Source organism: Lissotriton vulgaris, unplaced genomic scaffold (genome assembly GCF_964263255.1).
Source record: "Lissotriton vulgaris unplaced genomic scaffold, aLisVul1.2 SCAFFOLD_406, whole genome shotgun sequence".
Classification (NCBI taxonomy): Eukaryota; Metazoa; Chordata; class Amphibia; order Caudata; family Salamandridae; genus Lissotriton; species Lissotriton vulgaris.
In genome coordinates this window covers 37,907-63,775 of record NW_028251411.1, presented here as the reverse complement: position 1 = coordinate 63,775, position 25,869 = coordinate 37,907, and positions in this window count along the sequence as shown.

Genomic DNA, 25,869 nt, shown 5'->3' with positions numbered 1-25,869 from the left:
ACTGGCCCTGTCGTACTTTAATTATAAAATGTACGTCCACCGATTCCGCAACTGTTAGACACCTTAGTTCTTGCAACCTAATGGCCCGCCTGTTATGTTCTTCTACAGTGTAAATGTCCCCTCATCATATACGATTACAGTTTGCTCCGTGGCCGGCCCACGTGGTTATAGGCCCGTATTTGTATACTGACATTTTCACAATAAAGGTTTTTAAAACAAAACATGGTAGTAGTACCTAGATTGGTAAAGTTTTGAATAATAGCCACTGTTTTCGAATCAGTAAAAGGCAAGTGAAATAAAGCAGCCCGATTACATGACGGTTAAAAGGTATAATACGCAGGAAAGCAGTAAAGATAAATGGTCAAGGGCTGTTGTGTTTTCCACTCCTGCAACATAAAGTGCTCGATAAGAATCCGATATTCATGCCTATCAGCGACTAAGACAGCAGGTCGAGCCTCTTTTGTTCAACGGCTCCCTCATGGGACGAAGAAACGCCCTTTTTCGCGAAATAGGAATATTTTACTTGCCGGACAGTTGTAAATTTCCCGGGAAAATACATTAGCCTGGAACATTGTTAGTGATAAACTGTAAATGCATCTGGGTCCTTTGCTTTACAAGTCAGAGTGAGAAAAAAAAGGTGGGGCTTTCATCATTTGGGAAAAAAAATGTTCTAAACCAATGAAAAGTGTTATTTTTAGGTCATATGACCAAGCCTTCCATCATTAGAAAAACAAAAGTAAAATGAACCAATGAAAAGTTTTATTAACAAGTCACATGACCTGTTATGCTTACGTTACGCGCTGCACGGCGCGCCCTGGATCGCTTCCGGGAAGCTGCGCCTCGCGCACCGGAGCACTTCCGGGTGCGCTAACGCTGCGCGTCATATGACGCATTACGCGACAACGCAGGTCCAGAATATAGTCAAAATGTCTCCACCAACCAGCGGTCGGAACACAACCCCTTTCAGCAGTCCAAAAAGTTCTGTTAAATGACAACAGAAGGGACAGGCAACAAGAACCATCAGTCAAAGAGGGGAGGGCAAGTTCTTCTCTACCGGGTCACGTTGGGGCTCCACCGGAACTGATCGAATTGGTAGTCTACAGTGTTTCTGGATGTTTCAGACTTAAGCTGGCGTCAGCATGAGAGCACCACCATCTTGTGGCTACGTCGTGGCCATTCCGCGAGCAATCATGGCAGTCGCTCCCCACCGGAAGTCTGCGGGAGTCGGGGGTCCCGGTGACTGTTGTAGAATCTTCAAGGCTGAGGGGACTCTTTTGGGAATGGGGCCCATGCCCTAGCAGTCAAGCGTCCGAGTTCCACGGTTGCCCAGAGCCATCCTTGCAGGCCAGGCCCAAGTCTGTGGAGCCGACCGCCATTTCGTGAGCTCCGTAGCAGCCGCCTGTCGCTGTACCGCAAGATTGGGTGCAATTCCGTTGGATGGCGGGTGAGACGTTGTAATAGCAAGAGCAGGCGCAATTCAGCTGGCCGAGCGAGGCACTGTGTCGCAAGAGCGGGCGCAAGTCAGCTGGTCGAGTGAAGCGCTGGGGTGTAGCTGAGAAACCTCCACCTGTCACTGATGACATCACTGATGACATCTCAAATGACATCACTGATGACATCACTGATGACATCTCATTTGACATTACTGATCATATCACTGATGACATCATTCATGTGATAATACGGTGAACCTCTTCAGACTCAAATATAATCTTAGATACACTCTGAGTAAATAGACACTCACAGACTGTCACTCATCCATGGAGTTACTCACACACCTAGTCAGTCATGCAAAGAATCAATCACACTTCCATTTCCTCAACTATACAGTTATACACACCTTACTTATTCAAACATATACTAACACATATTTACTCTCTTATACAATCCCTGATACAAGTTCACAATGATCCATACAGCCACTCACAAATTCACTGGCTCTTATGCACAGTTATTTATATATGTCAACTCTCACATGTACTGTGTTTTACATATGTACTTACTTTGACATGTAGCACTGAGATATCCATTCACTCACCAATACACTCATGCACACAGTCAACCGCCCATACAGCTGTTTCTACATGCACTTTTGAACCCATACATCTAGTGAATCAACTGCTCACACATCTATGCACAGAGTCATACACCTCCCAGCCACCCACACACACACTCAGTCTCCCATACAAATACTTGGGCAACCAATCAATAACCCATATACTTAATCATAAAGCTACTGATCAACACATGCAGCAGTTTACAGAACAACAGACATAATGATGCACAAATTAAGACAGTTTAGTCACTAACCCATGCACTCAGTGAGAGACATTTAATCACTCACTCATACAGTCAGTCATGCACCTACTAAATCCTTCATCCAGACACTTATACATCCACTCATTCTTCAATATGTAAGACATATTTTGACTTTTCAGAAACATAAAGTCACTGGATGTTGTCATCAGTGATGTCATCAGTGATGTCATTTGAGATGTCATCAGTGATGTCATCAGTGATGTCATTGATCATGTCATGAATGATGTAATATGTGACATGATCAGCAGTGGATTGCGGGTGCCCGATATATAGTTAGTGCAACTAACTATATATGAAATTTCAATGGTTTTGTGTGAGTAAAATAAGGTTTTGTAAATGCTAATTCCTAACTATATATGGTCTATAACCCATGGTTTTTTCAGTGAATTTTCAAGGTTTTGTAAATGCTAATTCCTAACTATATATGGTCTATAACCTATGGTTTTTTCAGTGAATATATATATCAGTGGCTGGCTGGTGACATGCGGTAGGGTGTGAAAGGTTGTGAGGAGTGACCTGTGGTCACCAAGCAGAGGGGAGAGGATCGCACTGTCATAAAGAGGGTTTCAACTTATTAGCACTAGTACCCAAATACCCAAGTAGTATGCAACTGAAAAGTGAACTGTCAACCTTAGTGGAGTACCTTCTCCATTTTTTAAATTCACCAAATCAATATATTCGTTATTTCAAACATCCTTAAACTGCAGAGAAAATTAGGATTTCCTTTAATAATAAACATGCGTAATGCTGGAGCTAGGAGTCTCATTTATAAAAGCTAAGCAAATAAAAAACAAAACGGGCACCAATTTATTGCAATGATATTGACTCGTTCTTCTCCTGCCACACTTCTGTTGTTGTTAAAATGCTAACAAGGGTTATACTTAAACGCAAAGAAGCTGGGCCCTTATTTATGAGGCCTTGCGTCAGTTTTGCGCCGCCGGTGCGTCACTTTTTGTGATGCACCAGCGGCGTACAAAATGCGCCTTGTTGCGCCATATTTAAAAAGTGATGCATCTAGGTAGATGCGTCACTTTTTAAACCCCTGCGCCACATTATACCTGCATCAGGTATAATGTATGCAGAGGGGGCGTTCCCCCGCAAAAAGCCTCGTAATAGTGACGCAGTGAAATCTATGCGATTTCACTGCGTCACTTTTGGGATGCTGTTGCATCAAAATCTTGCGCCTGCCTCACAGCTGGCGTAAGACTGACGCAAGCCCTTTCACATGGGGCTTTCCCCATGTGAAAGGACGCATTGCTGGAGTTGCGTCACTTTTGTGACACTCCAGCAATGCGTCACTTTTGCACTTACAGATGCGTCAGAAATACTGACGTATCTGTAAGTCCTTCCGACATGATGAGTCATACATTAAATATGACGCATCATTGGTGTCGCAAGGAGTGCGCAGTGAAAAGTGATGCATCGCTGTTTTCACGCAGCGATGCGTCACTTTTCATAAATGAGGCCCCTAGTTTAAAAGGACGGAGAAGTTGTCGTTCCACAAAAAAGTGCAATTTTTTCAGTTATGTGACCCTTTCAACAGAGTGCAACAAGAACAAAATGCCCACTCTGCACCACTTAACAGGCTATCACAATGTACAGTTCAGATGTTAAAATCTAACAGTGTAATTCATTCTCATTACATGTCCCTGGCCGTCACATGATCTAAAATAAAATCCTTTTACACCGAAGGCTGCGCTTTTGACAGATGACACTCAAAGGCTTTTAAATTTCACATTTTCTTTCACATACATATTAACAACATCTGCTCTTCTTGACTCCTACTCTACGGGCGCTGCAGGTCCTTTCTGTGGACACAGCACAGGAAAGGAGCGTGATTAAATATCATAGCAGTTCCAATGCCATTATTAGAGTGCTGGCCCTAACTGTAGTGTCGTCCTGCCTGACTTCCTGTGTGAGACAGGACAGGCAGTAGGAAGAGGAAGTGAGGACACAGGAAAAGGTTTAGCCTGTAAGCCAGTGTGAGGCTGGCAGGGAATAAAGTACGACGTACAATCCTTACCTCAGTGTCGGTGTATAATTGCAATGGGCGCCAGCGCTGCGACAATGGCGACGAGGGTGGGATGCTTGTAAAACCCACACGCAGCATTGCCCAGCCACCTGACGTGGCCAACCACCGAACCCTGCAGCGGAGAAAACCGCCGAAGCCAAGAACACCTGACCGCTGCCGGCGAGAGGCGCCACCTGCTTGCTGCCGGCGAGAGACGCTCGCCGCTACTGCCCGGGGAAGAGAGGCGCGAAAGAACCAGAGCGCGGGTGCGCGAACGACACCCCAAGCACCCGACTGCGACACCAGGAGGTAGGCGCGTATGCCAGAGTGAGGAAATATAAATTTTATGGTCAAGATTGTGTTCCCTAGCGTGTACCCCACCGACTCCATGTACCAGCTTAAAGTGCATGTAACTTCCCTCCTGTGCCAGCTACGAAGACGCAAATACATTTGCGTCCAACGTTAACATGTCCTCTTTCAGACCCACCCTGAATGGGTTGAATAGTCCGTTCCTAAGTATGCTATGCCAACGTCTTTTTGTAGTGTACCTTACACGTTTTTCAGCTCTGGCAAAGTAGGCCCTGAATTTCTGCCATCGAGCCATTTTTCTGGCTTCTGACTCTAAAATCCTCAGCCCCAGCTGCCTCTGTACCCGTGAACTCTGACTTACTTCTAGCGCGGCCCACCGTGCTCAGCTCAGCCTGCTGCCTGCCAAGACTGACTATAACCTTCGAGTTATCTGTTCCGCTCCTCGAAAAAACATTCCTGCCTACTAGCTTCAGTAAACATCTCCCTCATCTGTAGAGCAAAGGGCCAACCTGTCTCCGTGCAAGTAATTCATAGCCTCTGTTACCATGCTCCCATGGAAGGCCCATGCCCCCACGTTTCTCATGCAGACACTCAGGCGCTTATACACGCACTCACAGTCAGTATAGAATAGCTTCTGCCCCAGAGACCTTTCCCTCCAGATAGTATGGTTCCCAAACATCAGATATCAGATATGATAGAAGTACAAGTTGATCTGACATGCCAGACTTCTGTCTCTTTCCGTCAGCATAAATGTCAAGTTTCCTGCACCCTCCAGTCTCACGTCAATCACACGTCATGCAGCTGCGCGCGCATCCAAGTTTCCTATTTCTGCTGACATTGCAACATTTCTGTTAGTGCCACCCCTTCTGTGACACCTATCTGGTGACGTTTCTAGCACACACCTCTAGTTCACGCCTAGTTCACGCCTTCTGATTACGTATTGCTAACACGTGGATACTGTTATCTTGTCTTCTCTCAGCTGTTACGCCTACCACATGCTTTTCTATGACAATGAATTAAGTATATAAGCTATGTACTGTCAATAAAATGTGGTGCGCACTCTTCTATCCCTTCCTGAACCCTGTGTGGTTGCGGGAACATGATAGCTAAGCCATGACCATTCCTTTTTAAGGAATAAAACCCCTAAGAACTCTAACACCACGGACTCTGCCTCCTTCTTTCCGATTGAGTTATTATTGATTAAGTACTTACCTGCATAGAAATTATGATAGTAAATTAAATATTTACCACATTTTGGCGCCCGAACAGGGACCCCTCCCCCACCTCACGCGCCGGTTGGTGCATTGCAAGCTCTGTACCCTGCCGTCAGCTTGACGGAAACTACGCGTACCGGCAGGATTTCCTGCATCTCCCTCTGGCTCACGGAGGTGACGAAGACTGCGATCAGTACCCAGACGAGGCGGTGAGGAGTGCGGAGGATCCCGACCAGAGCCCAGCCGAAGGAAGCAAGGTCCGAGGTGTCAAGAGGCCCACCAGTTTCCCGAAGTTTTCCGAAGTTTTCCGAAGTTTTCCGAAGTTGAGCCGAGTCCAGTCCAGTCGAGTTTTCCGAGGCCTTCCGATTTCCGTGCTTCCCGGTGAGTACCATTGCTGGGTCGTATCAAGACGGGTTTGGGTACACAAGTCCGGTCTGCACTGTTTTTAGGCAGTGTATCTGTGCTGTTTAGCAGTACAGCCGTAATTTCAAGTTTCTGCACTGTTTTTAGACAGTGTATCTGTGCTGTTTAGCAGTACTCCAGTAAAAAGGGGTAGTGATATATGTTTTAAATGTTTTTATGTGATTAATGTCGTGGTGTGAGCGTGACTGTTTTTTTGTGCATTATTGTGCGTTCTTGTATAAATAGCTGAATTCAGTATTAAGTAGGTAAGATCGAGCTTTCAGTACTAAGTAGAAACAAGATGCCGTTTTTCAACAAGCTAAAGCAGATAGGAACTAGGAAAGGGATACTGGAGGAAGAAATCCCTATTCCCCCTAGGGACACTCCAGGTAATTTCATGTACCACAAACATGGCTTAGATGCCATATTGTATCTAGATTTATGGGCCGATTACACAAAGCATCTAGACGAGAGACACAGATGGCCAGTTACTGGAACATGGGATGCTGAGTGCATCATGAAGGTAGAAGAAGCACTATGGAAAAAGAAAGCCAGACAATCTCAGAAAGACGCCATAGAGTTTTGGCGTAAGGAATCACATAAGCGTGCTGAAAAAGCACTACGTAGAGAAGACAGACTTAGAGAATCAGATAAAGCTCAAGAAAACGAATTAGTTACTGAAGGGATCCGAGTAAAAACAGAGCAAGTAGACCGTGCACGAAATAACCTCGTAAACGGTATGTATCTCGCAGCCGAGGGTTCGCCTGAGGCCATTTCAGAAATACCGAAAAATCTGCCGCCACCATTAGTGCCAACTAAAGTAAATCACAGGACCACTAAAGACATATTCCTGAATTCCTACCTAGAAGATGTAGCACCCGCTTACACCAATCTGCCTGTCCGCACCCTGCCTAACGACAGGGATGGGGGTGGTAACCCGCCCCAAGATCATATTCCGCCAGTACCACAACAGATTCCTCCACCTCCACCACTTCCCGCAGTTAAAATAGATCTACCGAAACCACGTCTACCTGACGTTACCAAAGGACAAATTCAAGTTCAGATACAGACTCCTCAGAGAGATAATGCCCAAGCTTCCGCTTCAGGAGGTGCGACAGAGGGTTTTCACACCCCACCATTGACACACAGAGTAAACCTTAGGGATATGCAGAGTCCTCTCACGTTCAAGTCACCTCGTCTTGACATACTCAAAGAAAAACTTTCAGTTTGCAGATATGACCCAGTACCCGGCAAAAACGACAGAATGATGATGGCCTCACTACGGTTAAGATCTGCTACTGATTTCCTGCTGTTATTTTCAGGGATGAAGGAGCGCCTAGATAGAATATATCAGTTCATTCAGACTGGTAAAGACCCTGACAGTGTTAAGGATGCCATGGAGCGTCAGAAAGTTGACGTTCAAGCACAGATACTACGTTTTTTCATAAATTGCCTAATAAGAGAAAGAGATAGGCCTGAGACAGATCAGAGCGAGTTAGATGCACTAAACAAGTGGGGTCAAAATATATCTGAAGGAAAACATGATAAGGGGGCTTGCATAGCCAGTATGTACAAGAAAATAAGAAAAGCAGTGATAGAAATGCACGAAAAAGAGAATGAAAGGGCCTCCTCCTCCGAGGAGGAAGAACTGGAAGAAACAGAAAAGACTACAGATACTATAGCGTATGTAGGTAAGGGAACTTACCTTAGGAAAGGTATCCGTCCAGAAAGCAAGAAAGTTTTTCTCTCTGCCTTAACTAACCCGAATTCTTCTGAACACCAGTTCCAGGAGACTGATAAAAGACTCCGAGACCGAGTAGGGTACCACATACTGAATTCGATGGATGAACAGGAACTAGCCCGGTCAGCCATATTATGGGCTGAAAATCCGGATATGTATAATGATGACACCGTAGCACAGACATTCCTGAACCTCTCCCCAGACGAGCAGAAATTAGCAGGTGTATACATGATGCAGCACCTCCTCACGAAACACAGAAATAAACATTCCGATCCAGGTCCCTTACACGAAACTCTAGAAGCACTACTCATGGACAGATGGAGAGGTCTAAGTACCAAGTTAATACAGATAATTCTAGAACAGCGACACAGATATGACACTTTTGCAAGCTCTGAATACGCTCCTGCTCCACCCCCAGAAAGAAAAATGTATCGTATGGAATGCCTGGGTGGCATTGAAAGTCAGAACCCCTTACGAGAAGTACACCCAGTTATGGGTGCGGATCATCTTTTGAAACGCGTGTATGTACACACGCCACTGACTAAGTTAGAACTGTTAGAAAGGAAGAAACTAGTACCGAGCCATGGTAAAGACCCTGCAGGTTTCCACCGAGAGCTTAAGGACATGTTACTGATGGGGGATTACACATATGAAGATATCATGAAAATGTTAAAGGTTCTGCTGCCTACGGGCATATACGAGAAACTTAAGGAAAAGGAATGGGAGGTGGGAGACAAAAAGATTGCATGGGCAGAAATAGAAGACGAAGAAAGCAAGCGTGTCCCAGGGGTAGGCCTCGGGGACAAAACTAAAGCATTACCAGGTTTAATAGTACAGGTTCTGCCAAGATTACTAACAACTAGAAAAGAAGACTGGGATGCCATCTCAGCATGTAAACAGAAACCCGATGAAGATACTAGTGATTTTTATTCAAGATTCGAGAAATGTTTTATTATTAATAGTGGTCTTAAACCAAGTAGCGAATCGTACCCGCATCTTTTTGTATCGAAACTAGTCGAGAATTCCCTGTTAGCAGTTAAAAACCGTGTATATAAGGTCGAGAGTACATGGCAAGCAAATACGCCATCACAGATGTTACAAATGTTACAATACCATCAGAATAGAATTAGAGAAGAACAAGATCAGGAACAGAAACGTATGAAAGACACAAAAATGAAAATGTTAGTAGCCCAGTCGGTACATACCGACGGAAATAGGAAAGGTACGAATCAGACAAATCATTCCGCAGGTCCTGTTAAAGGGACGTGCAATTATTGCAAGCAACCAGGTCACTACGTACATGAATGCCCAGTTCTGAAACACAATATAGCAACAGGTAAAACTAAAGAGAGACCGCATCCACCAAGACAAGATCAGGTTCAGCAACAGACTCCACAGAATGTACAGACCTCACAGAACACACAGCCTATGCATGCTTCATCCCATACAGCACAGACAGTAGCGGTATCTCAGCCACAGCCTCTTGCCGCGACTCAGCAAGTTTCCCAACAAATGTACCAGTATGCCCAATCTGCTTACCCCGATTACCAGCGATACACATGAAACAGCCTAGAGAGGGAATTGGGCTTGCCTCTTATTGAAATTCCTGTAGATCAAGAAGGTCCTTATGTACACAGTCAAGTATTGGGAAAGGATAGAAAGTTTTTAATTGACACAGGGGCAAGCCGCACCACAATCAGCCATGACGAAGTCCCAGGGGCACCCCTCTCAGGCTCACAGAATGTTTCCCTTGGTTTTTCAGGACAGCCCATTATAAATGAAGTATCAGAACCAGTCCCCCTGGCTGTGGGTCCATTATCACGTATTACAGACTTGTTACTTACGAAATCATGTCCAGAAAATCTGTTAGGAATTAAAACATTGAAAGCTCTAGGAGCTATAATATGCTGTTCCCCGGAGGGAGTTAGACTTTTTCTGCGGGATTTCAAGGGTCATTATGTTGTACGAGAATTCGATGTCAGATTGAAAAATGTACCAGATCACTTGTGGGCAACAGGCCCAACTGATGTAGGTTGTATGCATATTACACCATACCGTGTTACACTCAAGACAGGAGTAGTTCTACCACGAATCAGACAATACAAGTTACCACCCGATGCTGTAGTGGCTTTACTGAAAATCATTGAAGAGCTCATTGCCCAAGGAGTGGTCGTAGAAACCGACTCCAATATCTGTAATTCACCTATCATTCCAATTCTTAAACGTACTGATCCCAATGCACCGCCAGTATATCGGCTGGTGATTGATCTTCGAGAGCTGAATAAATGTATTGTACCACAATACCCTGTGGTCCCCGATATCTCTTCTCTATTGACTGCTATTGATTCAGAGGCAACGTTCTTTACTGTAATTGACCTCAAGAACGCCTTCTTTAGTGTACCTATTGATCCAGAGAGCCAATATCTCTTCGGATTCAGTTTAAATGGACGAAGTTTCAAATTTTCCCGCGCACCTCAAGGATTCACAGAAAGCCCCAGCATCTATAGTCAAGCACTGAAAAGACAACTAGATTGTATTCAAATGCCAGTTAACACTACTTTACTGCAATACGTCGATGATCTGCTGATCACCGCACGAAGTGAGCCCGAATGTGAACAAGCATCACTGACAGTTTTACATTTCTTGGCCGACAAGGGACACAAGGTGTCTCCTTCGAAGCTACAATTCTGTGGTCAGCAAGTTGTGTACTTGGGTCACTTGCTGTCCAAAGTGGGGAGACAGCTCACTCCCGATCGCATTCAGTTAATTGTAAATATGCCACGACCCCAGACACAAAAGGACGTGCGGGCCTTCATAGGCCTCACCTCGTACTGCAGACAATGGATTCCTCAATATGCATTTCTAGCTAAACCACTCATCCAGTTAACAACACAGGAGGCAGCGACTTCGATTGCCCTCCCTTGGACTCAGGAACATACACAAGCCTTTGAGGAACTAAAGAAAGCATTATGTCGAGCACCAGTTTTAGCAACACCATGTTACAGCAAGCCGTTTACACTTTTTGTTACAGAACGTGATGGTACAGCATTGTCTGTCCTCGCCCAAGATCAAGCAGGTTCATATAAGCCTTGCGCTTATTTTTCAAGTACATTGGATTCAGTAGCCCAGGCACTCCCTGCGTGCTTAAAGTCTGTAGCAGCAACAGCATTAGCAATCAGACAAAGTGATTCAATCGTCCTAGGGCATCAGTTAACAGTACAAGTTCCACATTCTGTAGAGGTTCTTTTAAACAGAACCCAGACTCAACACTTGACTATAGCACGACTGACAGGTTATGAATTGACGTTATTCCAGCCTCACATAGAAATCCGACGTTGCAGCATCCTGAACCCCGCAACATTGTTACCTACAATTATGACAGATCCAGCTCCGCATGATTGTATAGAAATCATTAATGCAGTTACAAAGCCTCGACGAGACTTAACAGATGTTCCACTGACAAATCCAGACCTGACACTTTATGTGGATGGTTCATGTATGCGAACAAGTACAGGAGAATTAGTGGCCGCCTATGCAGTGACCACTGAAACCGAAGTAAAAGAAACACATCGTATTGACACACTGTCCGCTCAAGCGGCAGAGCTTATTGCTCTGACCCGAGCCTGTATTCTAGCCAAGAACAGAAATGTCAACATATACACTGATTCCCGTTATGCGTTCGGAGTTGTACACGACTTCGGTATGTTATGGCAAGAACGAGGTTTTCTGACCTCTCATGGTGCCAAGATTCAACATGGTCCCCTCATTCAAGCACTGTTAGAAGCAATACATCTGCCTTCAGGCATATCCGTCATGAAGTGTAAAGCACATACTAAAGTTACAGATTCTGTTTCCCAGGGTAACGACCTGGCAGACCAGACAGCAAAACATACAGCATTGACTCACACTCAGACAACTGACATGACAAAGACAATAGGACCGACAAATTGTATGACAGTCAGGGATCCCACACTAGATGTAATCGATATTCAGGCACATGCTACTCCAGATGAAATAAAGAAATGGATTGAACTAGGAGGGATTCAAACAGAACAAGGTTGGATGACGAAGGGAAAATCTACATGGTTTCTCCCTGACTCTATGGTTCAAGTCATGGTTAATACAGTACATAGTCCAGCCCACCTAGGAGAAAAAGCAATGCTAGCCAGTTTACAAAATCTTTGGAGCAATAAACACTTACGAGCAGCAGCAAAACAGAAAGTGCGTACTTGCATGATCTGTTGTCAGTTCAATCCAGGTAAAAGCGTCCCCGTAGAGCAAGGTGGATTTCATCCTCCCGATCACCCTTTTGAAGTCCTCCAGATGGATTATATCCAGATGGACCGTTGTCGAGGATTCAAATATGTCCTCGTAATTGTTTGTGCACTGTCCCGTTGGACCGAAGCATACCCCGTCCCAGATTATACTGCTCCGACCACTGCCAGGCAGCTGGTTCGTGAATTTTTCCCACGGTACGGCTTGCCCCGTATTGTGTACTCAGATAACGGTCAGCCATTCTCATCTGAATTAATGAAGCAGGTTTCCCTATTGCTAGGATACCAGTGGAGATTCCATTGTGTCAGACATCCCGAAGCCGCAGGCCTTGTTGAGAGGCATAACCAGACATTAAAGACACGCCTTGCAAAAATATGTAAAGAGAAAGGGGTCGACTGGATAGTCGCCCTGCCCGTGGCACTGTTCTACATGAGGATGGTTGCCCATTCAAGATCAGGACTATCCCCGTACGAAGTGGTCTTTGGTAGACCACCGAATATGTGGGGGACGCCCATTCCGAAAAAGATCACTGATGTTGATAGTAATATGTTGACAGATTATCTTGCCTCCTTGATGTCTGCACTCCAATCATGTCGTTCACAGGTTGCCGCAGCTTTCCCCGACAACACTGATGTAAAGCCGCATGATGTCCGTCCTGGTGACACAGTATTAGTACGGAACTTCGACAGAAAGAGTCCGCTGGAGCCCCGCTGGAAGGAGCCAAAGACCGTCCTTCTTACAACGAGGACCGCAGTGAAGCTGGAAGGCAGAAAGGGGTGGGTCCACACGAGCCATATCAAGAAATACAATGAACTGAAACCAGATCCAGGCTCGTCCACCCCCACCAAAGACTGTATCAAAACTAGTGACTTTAAAACTTCCGAACGAGAGAAAACTCCCCAAGAGGAGTACCGTATGAAGCTCCGATCTAGCAAGTCAGACAGTTTAATTGTTTAAGTCCTCCCCTAGGTGAATCGGTTAAATAGTTTCTGACATGTATCCCCTAGATCGAGATAGAGAGAGAGAAAGACAATTAAAGAAACGTACATATTGCAAATCACTACGTAGTCACTGTATGGTGACATTATTAATTATGTTTTTTCTAAGTGTTCTGATAATCATTGCGAGCATATTGCTCCCCATCTATTACCCTATTTTCAAGCGTGAACAATCTGCTTATAATGTTTCTGCTGAACATTTTTTTAGTAAGCTACCTCCACATGAACTTTCTTACAGACTTGCGCTGCGCAACAACACATTCATTAGTATGTTACATCATTCCCATCAGACTAACAATGCTACAAACTGCTGGATATGTGGCCGACTCCCTCCCTACCAGAAATACAAGGGAGCTCTGCCCCTCTTTCCGTACCCGTTCACTCACAATGGCTCCTGCGGTGCCTGGTTTAGAATAATAAATTCCGTAGATCCTGATATTGCTGTTTTCAAAGGGAGCTGGGTTTGGGGAAACTTGAACTTAGTTCTGCTTAATGCCTGTTATCCTGACAAGAAGGGACTCCCCATTAGAATAGGAACTGATCTAGAAAACGAAGTTTATGGATTAGGTAATTACACAATTAACCTTATGATCCTTACAGTTGAATCCGAACCTGCTCCAGTCCTGCCCGCTATGTCAGTACTACCAGTCACTGGTGAATTATGTGTCAGCAAGAAAGGTTCAGTACACTTAGGCCATAGTAAATGTACTATTGTGGTCGAATTCAGTGATCAAGGCAAGTCTTCTTTTAGAGCTACCCGTCATTCCTATTTTGTTTGTGGTCATACCGCATACATACGCTTACCTCCAGATTGGGATGGTACCTGTTACATTGCATTCCTTCTGCCACCTGTTTTTCTAGCTCCTCCTGACTATCACAGAAATACAAATCTAGCAAAGAATAGACTCAGAAGAGATATCTCACTTGTCGACTATACAGAAACAGCATGGGAACAATACACCGATTTTAATAAAGGATTCTTTTTCTTTTTAGGTCCCGTCCAAAATAGTAAACTGATACGCAGATTAACTAGAACCCTTGAAGCAGTAGTGAATGAAACTGCCTCCGCCTTAGGTAACTTAACAGAAGAGCAGTCCGCTATGCGGGTTGTTGTTCTTCAGAATCGTCTTGTTATTGACGTCATCTTGGCAGATAGAGGTGGAGCCTGTAAGGTCATCGGGTCAAGTTGCTGTATTTTCATTCCCCAAAACGCCCCATCTGTATATCAAGCTATTACACGTCTTCATAAAATTGCAAATCTGATACACCAGAATCCAGGCACCTGGACTTGGTCCGGTTGGTTCTGGACAACGTTGACAGCTTGGGGATGGAAGATCCTATCCTTCTTAGGCATTGGCCTAGTCCTAGTATTCAGTTGCTGCCTGTGCCTACAGTGTGGGCCAGCGATTTGTGGACTGTGTGCCACATCATGCATTGAACATTCCAGTTTACTCTCAAAACGTGAAAGAAAGAAAGAAGAGCAAATGATGTTACAAGAACAAACTGATCGATTCATGAGGATCGATATATCATGAAGGGTCCGTAGGGAACAAGGAGGGAATGAGGAAATATAAATTTTATGGTCAAGATTGTGTTCCCTAGCGTGTACCCCACCGACTCCATGTACCAGCTTAAAGTGCATGTAACTTCCCTCCTGTGCCAGCTACGAAGACGCAAATACATTTGCGTCCAACGTTAACATGTCCTCTTTCAGACCCACCCTGAATGGGTTGAATAGTCCGTTCCTAAGTATGCTATGCCAACGTCTTTTTGTAGTGTACCTTACACGTTTTTCAGCTCTGGCAAAGTAGGCCCTGAATTTCTGCCATCGAGCCATTTTTCTGGCTTCTGACTCTAAAATCCTCAGCCCCGGCTGCCTCTGTACCCGTGAACTCTGACTTACTTCTAGCGCGGCCCACCGTGCTCAGCTCAGCCTGCTGCCTGCCAAGACTGACTATAACCTTCGAGTTATCTGTTCCGCTCCTCGAAAAAACATTCCTGCCTACTAGCTTCAGTAAACATCTCCCTCATCTGTAGAGCAAAGGGCCAACCTGTCTCCGTGCAAGTAATTCATAGCCTCTGTTACCATGCTCCCATGGAAGGCCCATGCCCCCACGTTTCTCATGCAGACACTCAGGCGCTTATACACGCACTCACAGTCAGTATAGAATAGCTTCTGCCCCAGAGACCTTTCCCTCCAGATAGTATGGTTCCCAAACATCAGATATCAGATATGATAGAAGTACAAGTTGATCTGACATGCCAGACTTCTGTCTCTTTCCGTCAGCATAAATGTCAAGTTTCCTGCACCCTCCAGTCTCACGTCAATCACACGTCATGCAGCTGCGCGCGCATCCAAGTTTCCTATTTCTGCTGACATTGCAACATTTCTGTTAGTGCCACCCCTTCTGTGACACCTATCTGGTGACGTTTCTAGCACACACCTCTAGTTCACGCCTAGTTCACGCCTTCTGATTACGTATTGCTAACACGTGGATACTGTTATCTTGTCTTCTCTCAGCTGTTACGCCTACCACATGCTTTTCTATGACAATGAATTAAGTATATAAGCTATGTACTGTCAATAAAATGTGGTGCGCACTCTTCTATCCCTTCCTGAACCCTGTGTGGTTGCGGGAACATGATAGCTAAGCCATGACCATTCCTTTTTAAGGAATAAAACCCCTAAGAACTCTAACACCACGGACTCTGCCTCCTTCTTTCCGATTGAGTTATTATTGATTAAGTACTTACCTGCATAGAAATTATGATAGTAAATTAAATATTTACCACAAGAGCGCGGCCCCCACGTGTCCAGAGGAAGCAGCCGAGTGTGCAGCGCCGGAAGACAGCGCCCGACCCCAGACGCAGGCAAGAAGAGAAGAGCCAGTACGGAATGCAGCGCGAGGAGCGAGGGTGAGTCCAAAACCTGCCGCTTCCCTCACGCGCCATCTGCCAGTCTCAGAGACAGAGACACGAGGCCTACTGCCCCGCGCGGCGGCCATTTTGAAGCCAGGCGCCTGCCCTCAAACAGACCTGCGCTCTCTCCATGGCGGCCATCTTAAAGTCAGGCGCCACTCGTTAAATAAGGACTTTGCCAATAAATAGCCAACTAAAATACAGGAAGGCTTAAGGAGCTGAATGGTGACGAATAAACACTACTTGCTGCCAGTACTACGCAACTAAGCACCAGTTAACGCTCTATACAGCTTTTCAGAGCCAGCTAAGTGCAGATGTCCAATCAGGGCCCTGATAGCTCCTCAGGCACTGCCACCACAGCGTCAAGTGCACCAAGCACAGCAAGTTCAGGAAGCCCAGCTCCTAGTACAGGAAGCCCAGCTCCCAGCACAGGAGGCCCTGCTCCTCCAGCCACCGTACCTGCAATGGCGAACAACCCAGTTGGAGCCTCCTTCATGCGCCAACCTCAGCCGTTACCACTGACGCCAGGCAACAGCATGGGCCCATCGTGGAAAACATGGAGTGAAGATTTCGAGGACTACATGGTCGGATCCCTAGTACAAGATAACAAGCAAAACTTGTGGCTTTGAGAAATCTGATTGGTCCAGACATTGCACAAATCATCAAAGAACTACCTAACGCTGCAACAGCCACCTATGATGAAACCAAAGCTGCACTTGACAGACGCTTTCTCCACAAACGCAATGTAGATTATGAACGCCATACGTTCAACCTTGCCACGCAGGAGAAAGATGAATGTATGAGTGACTTCATCATGCGCATACGTAGACTCGCACGATACTGCGACTTCGACAACTTCAAAACGGAAGACGCCCTGAGGCTCCGCATCATCGACGGCTGCTCATCTGAAACCTTGCGCCGGAGACTTCTAAAAAAACCATACACACTAGACGAAATTGAGGAACTGACCAGAATTAATGACCAGGCGGAGGACTACGCGAAGCGGATGGGGACACAGAAATCATCGGATCACAAAGACCATGCTTTGCGCATTCAGGCACACAGGTCCTCCAAGACTACCAAGCCCACCTCCAAATCCCACAGGTCTCAACCATCACGTCGAAGCTCGCGACACACGAGGTCCGCAAAAGCCTCGCCTACCTGCTATAGATGTGGGCAGGACTACCCACACTCAGGACAGTGCCCAGCCATCGGGCAACGATGCCACCGCTGTGGAAGAGACAATCACTTTGAGATTGCATGCCAAGCCAAGCAACCAAGTCACAGATCATCGACTAAAGGGCATGAGTCACGCCACCACGCCCGAGCCATAAAAAACAAAGGAAGCAGGTCCTCCAGCTCGTCCAACTCCAGCGTTCAGTCAGCATACTCGCATCAGTCAAGAGGTCGTTCCGGAAGTGGCCATCGCTCAAGGCGTCATGTGACGGACTCCTATCGGTCACGCAGAGACACCTCCAGTGAGTCACCATCGCGCACCCCCACATCACAAGACAGTGATGAATACATATGCATGGTAACAAACCTGGATCGTGATGAGTACATATGCATGGTTGCTGACCCGGATCGACTGAAGCGATATCCAAAACTCGACATCCTGATAGGCGACCACCCAGCTAAATTTGTTTTGGACTCTGGAGCATCCCTAAACTATATCTGTGCTGTAGAACATCAAAACATGAAACACAAGCCCAAACTGGAACCAGCTGCTGTTCGTGTGTTCACGTGGATGTCACGCAAGCCACTGCCTTGTTTAGGCCGCTTCCGCACCACTCTCACGTTCAAGGACCGGACAATTGATGCCTACATTCATGTAGTGGAGGGACCAGATCTGGCAGACTGTCTCCTCAGTCTCCCCACAGCAGAAAGACTCAAACTCGTAGAACTCCTCTACATGACGGAGGACACTCCCGACATTGTTGCAAAGTTTCCCAACTTATTCAAAGGACTCGGAAAGCTCAACCACTTCAAAGTGAAGCTTCACATCAATGAAAATGTGACACCGGTTGCCCAACATCACAGGAAGGTGCCATTCCATTTACAAAAAGCCGTTGATGACGAGCTCCAAGACCTCCTTCGAACGGACATCATAGAACGCACGACGGGTCCCACCCCATGGGTATCGCCAGTCGTCGTAGTTCCGAAACGGGGAGAAGACAACAAGGTCAGGCTGTGTGTTGACATGCGCGCGCCCAACACCGCCATCGAGCGGGAACGCCATCCTGGGCCGCATATCAGTGACATGATCACCAAGTTAAATGGAGCCACAGTATTCTCCAAGCTCCACCTTAATAAAGGTTATCACCAGCTGGAGCTCCACGACAAGTCGAGATATATCACGACTTTTACCACGCACCAAGGCCTATTCCGCTACAAACGCCTGAATTTTGGCATATCCTCGGCTGCCGAGATCTTCCAGGAGGCCATCAGGCGAGTCATCCAAGGTCTCCCAAATGCCTTCAACTATAGTGACGATCTGCTGGTATTTGGGAAGGATCGAACAGAACACGACACAGCCCTGGACAGGGTCTGTCATGCACTGATGACGGCAAACCTAACACTTAATGCCAGCAAATGTGAATTCCATAAAGACACCTTGAAATTTTATGGACACATCTTCTCGAAGGAGGGCATGAGACCGGACCCTGAGAAGGTAGCAGCCCTGGCCGACACTCAGAAACCCCGAGATGTCACTGACCTACGTTCCTTCCTCGGCATGGCAAGCTATTGTGCGAGGTACATCCGTGACTACGCCACAATCAGCTACCCACTGCGGGAACTTACTCGCCAAGGTCAGCAATTCGAATGGACGGAAGCATGTCAACATGCGTTCTCCGTCATCAAACATGCCGTGGGGTCAGCTATCAATTTGGCGTACTTTGACACGAAGAAGAAAACTGAAATCACAGTGGATGCCAGTCCAGTGGGCCTGGGTGCCATTCTGGCCCAATACCGCGAAGACTCAGACCAGCGACACATTATCGCTTACGCGAGCCGCAGTCTAACGGATACAGAAAAAGCATACTCCCAGCCGGAGAAGGAAAGCCTAGCTGTGGTGTGGGCGTGCGAACACTTTCACCTTTTTGTTTATGGCAAACATTTTACGATCATTACAGATCATCAGGCACTCATTACAATTTTTGGCAACCCCAATGCGAAAATGCCAGCTCGCATTGAGCGATGGGGCTTGCGCCTCCAAGACTACGTCTTCTCCATCATCCACAAACCTGGGAAAGCTGAAAACCCAGCTGATTTCATGTCACGACACCCGCTGGCGGGTGCCCGTTCTGCACTTTCTGTGGCTGACGAATATCTTCACTTTGTTGTCGAAGCTGCGTGTCCTCCCACTGTTCCTGTCGAGGCCATCCAGGAGGCGTCCACACTTGACCCCCTCGTCCAAGCAGTGATGACCCGCATTCGCTCCAACTCATGGAGAGACGTGAAGCAGTCCTCCTCCGAGTCAGCTCAACTCCGACAAGACCTAGCCGCATTCCAACGAGTGCGTGAAGAACTTTCCATCAGTGACAATGGTCTCCTTTTAAGAGGGGGGAGAATTGTGATTCCTCTCAAACTGCGCCAAGGGGTCATCAATCTGGCACATGAAGGACACAGAGGCATCAATGCAACCAAGAAAGCTCTGAGAGAACGAGTCTGGTTCCCCACCCTTGACTATATGGTCGAGACAACCCTGAAGGACTGCGTCACATGCCAAGTAGTCAGCCGGGAAGAACCACCAGCCCCGTTACAAATGTCAGAACTGCCGGACGGAGTATGGCAACAGATTGCGGTCGACTTCTTCGGCCCACTACAATCAGGACAGTATATCATTGTTGCCATGGATGAATACTCCCGCTTCCCATTCGCACAACTGATATCATCAACTCGAGCAACGACAGTGATCCCAGTGCTTGATGAGATATTTGCAGCCTGGGGCATCCCACTGCGAGTAAAAACAGACAATGGACCTCCCTTCAACGGTCATGAATTCACAAACTTTGCAACCCATTTAAACTTCAAGCACCAGAAAATCACTCCGCTGTGGCCACAGGCAAATGGCATGGTGGAGCGATTTATGGGGACACTAAAAAGAGCAATCCAGCAAGCAGAATTGACTCACCGAGACGTCCAGCAGACATTAAATGAAGTACTTAGAGCGTATCGGAATACGCCGCACAACACCACAGCTCAGTGCCCAGCAACTGTAATGCTAGGAAGGACACCCAGGACAAGACTGCCCATGCTAGATGAAAACCCGCAACAACGGAAAGTCACGGTTGATCACAACACCCTCGTGGACATTGATCACACCAAGAAGCATAGAATGAAGACATATGCTGATCAACGCAGACATGCCAAAGACTGCAACATACAAGAAGGAGACTGGGTGATAGTGCGAAGTGATCGGCGATCCAAAGCAGACAGTCGATACCTCGACATTCCCATGCAAGTCACCAAGAAGAAAGGAACCATGGTCACAGCCAAAGCTGACCACAAACAAGTAACAAGAAACATCTCACACTTCAGAAAATGCAACCGACGCGGCTGCCACGAGACCGTGTCAAATCTACTCTCAAGCGACTCTTCCAATCAGAGTGACAACAGTGACCCAAGCCATCACAGCCCCACGCGAATGGTGGAAACTACAAATCATCACAGTCCTTTGCCGAGACACAGAGAACGACCGCAACGGCTGATCAGGAAACCTCGACGTCTGGTCGAAGAGATATAGAAGAAGTGAGACTTTGCAAAACAGGGGAGATGTAGTGTCGTCCTGCCTGACTTCCTGTGTGAGACAGGACAGGCAGTAGGAAGAGGAAGTGAGGACACAGGAAAAGGTTTAGCCTGTAAGCCAGTGTGAGGCTGGCAGGGAATAAAGTAAGACGTACAATCCTTACAGTGTCGGTGTATAATTGCAATGGGCGCCAGCGCTGCGACACTAACATTTTTACCTAAAGGGGGATTTGGGGGGCAGCCGAGCCACGAGGTCTGCCCCCCGGGCAGGTTTGGGAGGGGGAAGGGGTTTCATGGGCGCGGCCATTTTGCCGCCGGTTGGGCTGCCTGGGAGAGCCCAAAGGCAGCCCAAAACCTACCAGCAAGCCCAAAAACGGGCTACATAGGGGGGCTTCACTTCCGCCCAGCCACCATTTTAGGTATTGTAACCTGGTGGCTGGGTGTGAAGTATTTTAGCTTGTCGTCGGTTGGGCTGTGTGGTAGTTTTTTCTTTCAGGTCGGATCGTGATGGCAGCGGAAGATATACGGGTGCTTGAGGCCATCCGCCTGCTGAGTGAAGCAGGGCGGATGGACCTCTTGGTGAGGCCGCGGGAGGCGCGGCCGGTGAGGCAGGCGTCGTTTCGGGTGGCGGCGGCCGTTCTGGCCTGCTCGCCACCGAGGAAGGCGCAAAAGCTTCAGGTGAGTCGCCGGGGCCGCGCCGATGTCAGGAGCGCGGCCCCGGATGACGGAGGATCGCGGGCGGGGCGCGTTGCCAGGGGCGCCTCGCCGCGTTTCCAAGGAGCGGTGGGAGGCGGGGAGGCGGTAAGGATGCAGGAGGTGGAGGCCGAGCGGGCGCGCGTGGAGTCGCGCGGCCGCCCGGCGGACTGTGAAGGTAGCGGGGGGGCCGGGAGGGGGGGCGGGGCCTTGGACGAGAGCGGGAGGCGCGAGGGAGGGGCGGGTGATAGGGAGAAAGGAGCGTGGTTGGGGCGGGGGGGAACGGAAGAAGGCAAGGTCGGGGAGGATGCGTGGTGGGGGACCAGGCCGGGAGGAGGCATAATGAGAGCCCCTCGCCGGCCCGGCAGGGGGCGGGAGAGAGGGGCAGGAGAGCGGTGAAGAGAGGAGGGCAAGGGGGAGGGGCGGGGGTTGCAGGCAGGGGGCGGGGCCAGGCGGGGACGGCTGTGGGGGGGCTGGGGGGTGACCAGGGGCATAGGGGGGGGGTCCCCGCTTCTTTTTGATTCGGAGGAGAGCGAAAGGGAGTGGGAGGGGCTGGATGTGTTTCCGTCGTGGGAGGAAGGGATCAGAGAGGCCGGCATGGCGGAGGAGGAGAAGCAGGTGGGGGAGGCGAGGTCGGAGGGGGCGGGGCCGTCGGGGCGGGCGGAGGTGGTTTATGGGCAGGGTGGTGGCGGGGAGAGGGCGGAAGGGGGGTGGGTCGGGGCCGGGGAGGAATCCGCGGGCGACGCAGGGGCAGGAGTAGGGGGGCTCTGTTGGAGCGAGGACGAGGAGGAGGGGGGGGGCGGGGGGAGCTGGGGGAAGTGGCGCTGGGCGGGCGAGGCGGAGCAGTGGCAGGGGACCAGCACACCAGCAATACCTTTTTTATTGCAGGGAGTTGGCCGGCGAGGGGAAGCAGACTTGGTACGGCTTGGGGCGGCCCAGCGACACCAAGGAGAAGGGAGGGCGGAGCCTCCGGCGTCGAGCCTGGAGACCACGCGGGATCACGGCGCGGCTGGCTCAAGAAGGCCCCAGGCGGGCTCGCCGGTCCCAGCACCCACAAGGCCCAAGCGGCTTGGGGAACAGCAGCAAGCATGGAGCAACGACAAGGAGGACTATCTTACTTTGAGCGAGGGCAGAGGCGAAAGGAGGGCCTCTGGCAGGTTTAGGTTGGCGCCGCCGGGGGCGCGCCGGAAGTATAGATGGGGAGGTGTGGAGTTGATGGAAGGAGAAGATAGTGCAGAGGAAGGTGAAGTGAGAGAGGGGCCGGGCAGACGGGGGTCAGGTAATGGTGTTGGTTCTTTGTTACAGGTGTCACGGGGCCTGGGTGCTGCGGCGGCCCGGACACAGTCGGGTGGCAGATCGGCGGACAGGAGAGTCGAGGAGCGGCGAGGGGATGCTTTGCTTGCAGGTAAAAGCGGGGAGACGCCGCGGATGGTGTCGGTGGGGGTGGGGGCTGGTGATCGTTGTGTAAGGGGAGGTATGTGGTGGACCGGGGTGTGGGGACGGATGCGGCTGCGCTTGGGGGTAAGGGCGGGGGCGCTGCGGGGTTGCCGGAGGGGAAGGTGGAGAAACCGGACATGGGGGGGAGTGCAGACAGCGCAGCCGCAGGCAGCGCAGCAGCGGGCAGCGCGCCAGCGGAGGAGGAGGGCGTGAAAAAGCCTGACAGCAAAGAATTAAAGTTTAAACAACTTCCTTATATGGGGGTTACGAAGCCGCTAGGGGCGCATTTGATGGCAGCTACTAAAGAAAAAATATGGAAGGGAGAGTATGTGGAATTGTTGAAGCTGTTGCATAGGGAAGTTCGGTCGAAGGAAGGGTCCAAAGAGGAGGAGTGTGAGAAGGTGGCCTGATATGCAGTGTTCACTATTCTAGTGACCACTATGTATCAGTCCAGCAACCCTTATGGTGATTGGTTGTAAGTCAACCTTATAGACCAGCTATCCTAGTAGCGTGGATACGAGCAGTCTAAGGCTAAAGACTCGAGAGGGCGTGTTAAGCCAGCTGTTTACCACACATATACCCCTTGAACACCAAGTGAAAGGACACCACACAAGTGTTATAAAAATAAACAAGATATTTATTAAGAATCACAACAGCCCTGTACTCTTTATGAGGACAGGGTACTAAGCACAACACAAAACTCTTACGAAAATACTTAAGTTAGCACAGTATTTACAAATGCCCGAGGGGCACGGAAAACCATATACTCTGAAAGTGGAATGCGAAATTACTAGCAGGTAAGTACAGTACTAATAGGCTTAGGAATCGCTAGGACTTGGCTATAGAATCTTCAGATTACTTCTAGGAGGCCTAGGGGACTCGGGTGCAGAGTGTGCACTCTCACGCGTGATGCGGGACAAAGTCTATGGTAGCTAGTAATGACAAAGTTAGTGTTCTCGGGCGAACCCGACCTGGTAGGAGGAAAACGAAAGTGGATCCTGACCCTTGGATAGTGAGGCTATGCTGGGGCACCGAAATGCCGAAGTTACCTAGCCCAGGGGCTGCAGCTGCATAGGTCTCAAAAGACGTCGGGAATCCTCGTAGACGGACCAGGAGCCTGGAAGAAAGAAGTTGCTGGCAGGCGACCAGTGAAGAAAGTTCGATGGATCCAAGCCTGGATCGAAGGAAGATGACACCTGAAAGCAGAGGGGACCAAGTTCGAGACTACTAGCCAGTAGTCAGGTGGCACCAGGAGGGCACCGGATGGTAGTCACCTCGACTAGGTGAGTGGGTGACGCTGGGCTCGCAGATCTCTCGGACCAGGAGGCGTTGTCGGCGACCAGGATGGAGGAGCGAGCTGTCCCACGACGATTGAAGCTGTCGGCGTCGCTGGACCCAGGATTGGGCAACAAAGCCTTGGCAAATTCAAGCCCACGCGGTGGACTAAAAATGGCGTCTGGAGTGGACCAGGAGGGTCCGGGGTGCCTCTCTTGAAGAAGGAAGCAAGGGCCAGTCTGGAGCAACCAGACCAGCAGCAGTGATGTCGTCGGGCGTCGTGAAGAAGGCCACAAGCCAGCCGGCTAGTAGCCACACAGCGCGGTGAGCACGCAAAAGCAGAAGGGCCCCACGCAGATCGTGGAGATGCTGGAGGGCTGATCTTCGGTGCTGGAGCTGCTCAGGGTTGGGGCTTCTCGGTCCCCAAAGCACTCACCAGTGGAGCACATGGTGGGCTTGTTGCAAAGAAGTCGTGCAGTCTTGGCGATGGTCGGTCCCTCGAGGTCTCGTCGCACTCACGGTTCTCAGCTTTGCTGTAGATATGAGTAGAGGTCAGAGGTGCCAGGGAAGCCGGGTCTCGTCGAGCTGGGTCGTCGGATTCGTGAAGAAGGACTTGCAGCAGACCGCAGTGTTCTTGATGGTGCCTGCTGATGCAGGGTGACTACTCCTTAGCCACAAGGGAGAATCTTGAAGAAGGAAATCTTGAAGTCCTTTCGTAGAAAGTCGTGTCTTGATTCCAAAGATGATCTAATTTGAACAGGGGGCCCGCTCCCATCTTTATACTAAAAAAGGGGGCTGACCCGGTGACTAGGTCCTGCCTATGGGTGGGACTAGGAGGGGGGTGGTTACACCCCTCTCCCATGCCGGACTTTCCCCAGGCCAGGGGCTGGGGTGCCCCTGGAACTGGTTCTAGCCGGCAGATGCGTAGTGAGCACCGGGGTGCCACTCAGCAGTCACCTTCCTGTAAAGCCCTGCCTACCCAGGATACACAAAACCCTGTCTGGGATGGTGCTAGCACCGCCCCTGACAGGAAACCCTTTGTCCAGGCTCTCCTCGCTGGAAGGACTCCCAGCAGCAGGAGGTCAGACTCGTGTCTGTGGTGGCAGCGTCCATTTTGTGGAGCTGAGGCTTCGTTTAACTTTAACCGGGGTTCACAGTCACATACATGTCGTGTCCCTCTAGAAGGGTGGAATGCTAACCCGTCGCCAGAATTGGCGAGGGGTTAGTATTCCAATTCGTATGACACCTTACTCGACATGTTTTGATAAAGCAATACCAAAGATAGCATTTAACCGCGAGGATTATAATGCACTTAAGAGTATATGGTATGCGTTATCATGGAACAGCTATTAGAACTTGGTTCCGCAAGCTGCAAACGGGCTCAGCTCATGCCAGAGCACCATTTCACACGATTCCAAGCACTCTGCCTTCAGGATTGTCAAGGCCTGCCATAGGAGTGACTGATAGGAATCTGTGTGTCCATTTTAGGGTTAGGTATAGGTATACTACACCTACAGCAAAGGGTGA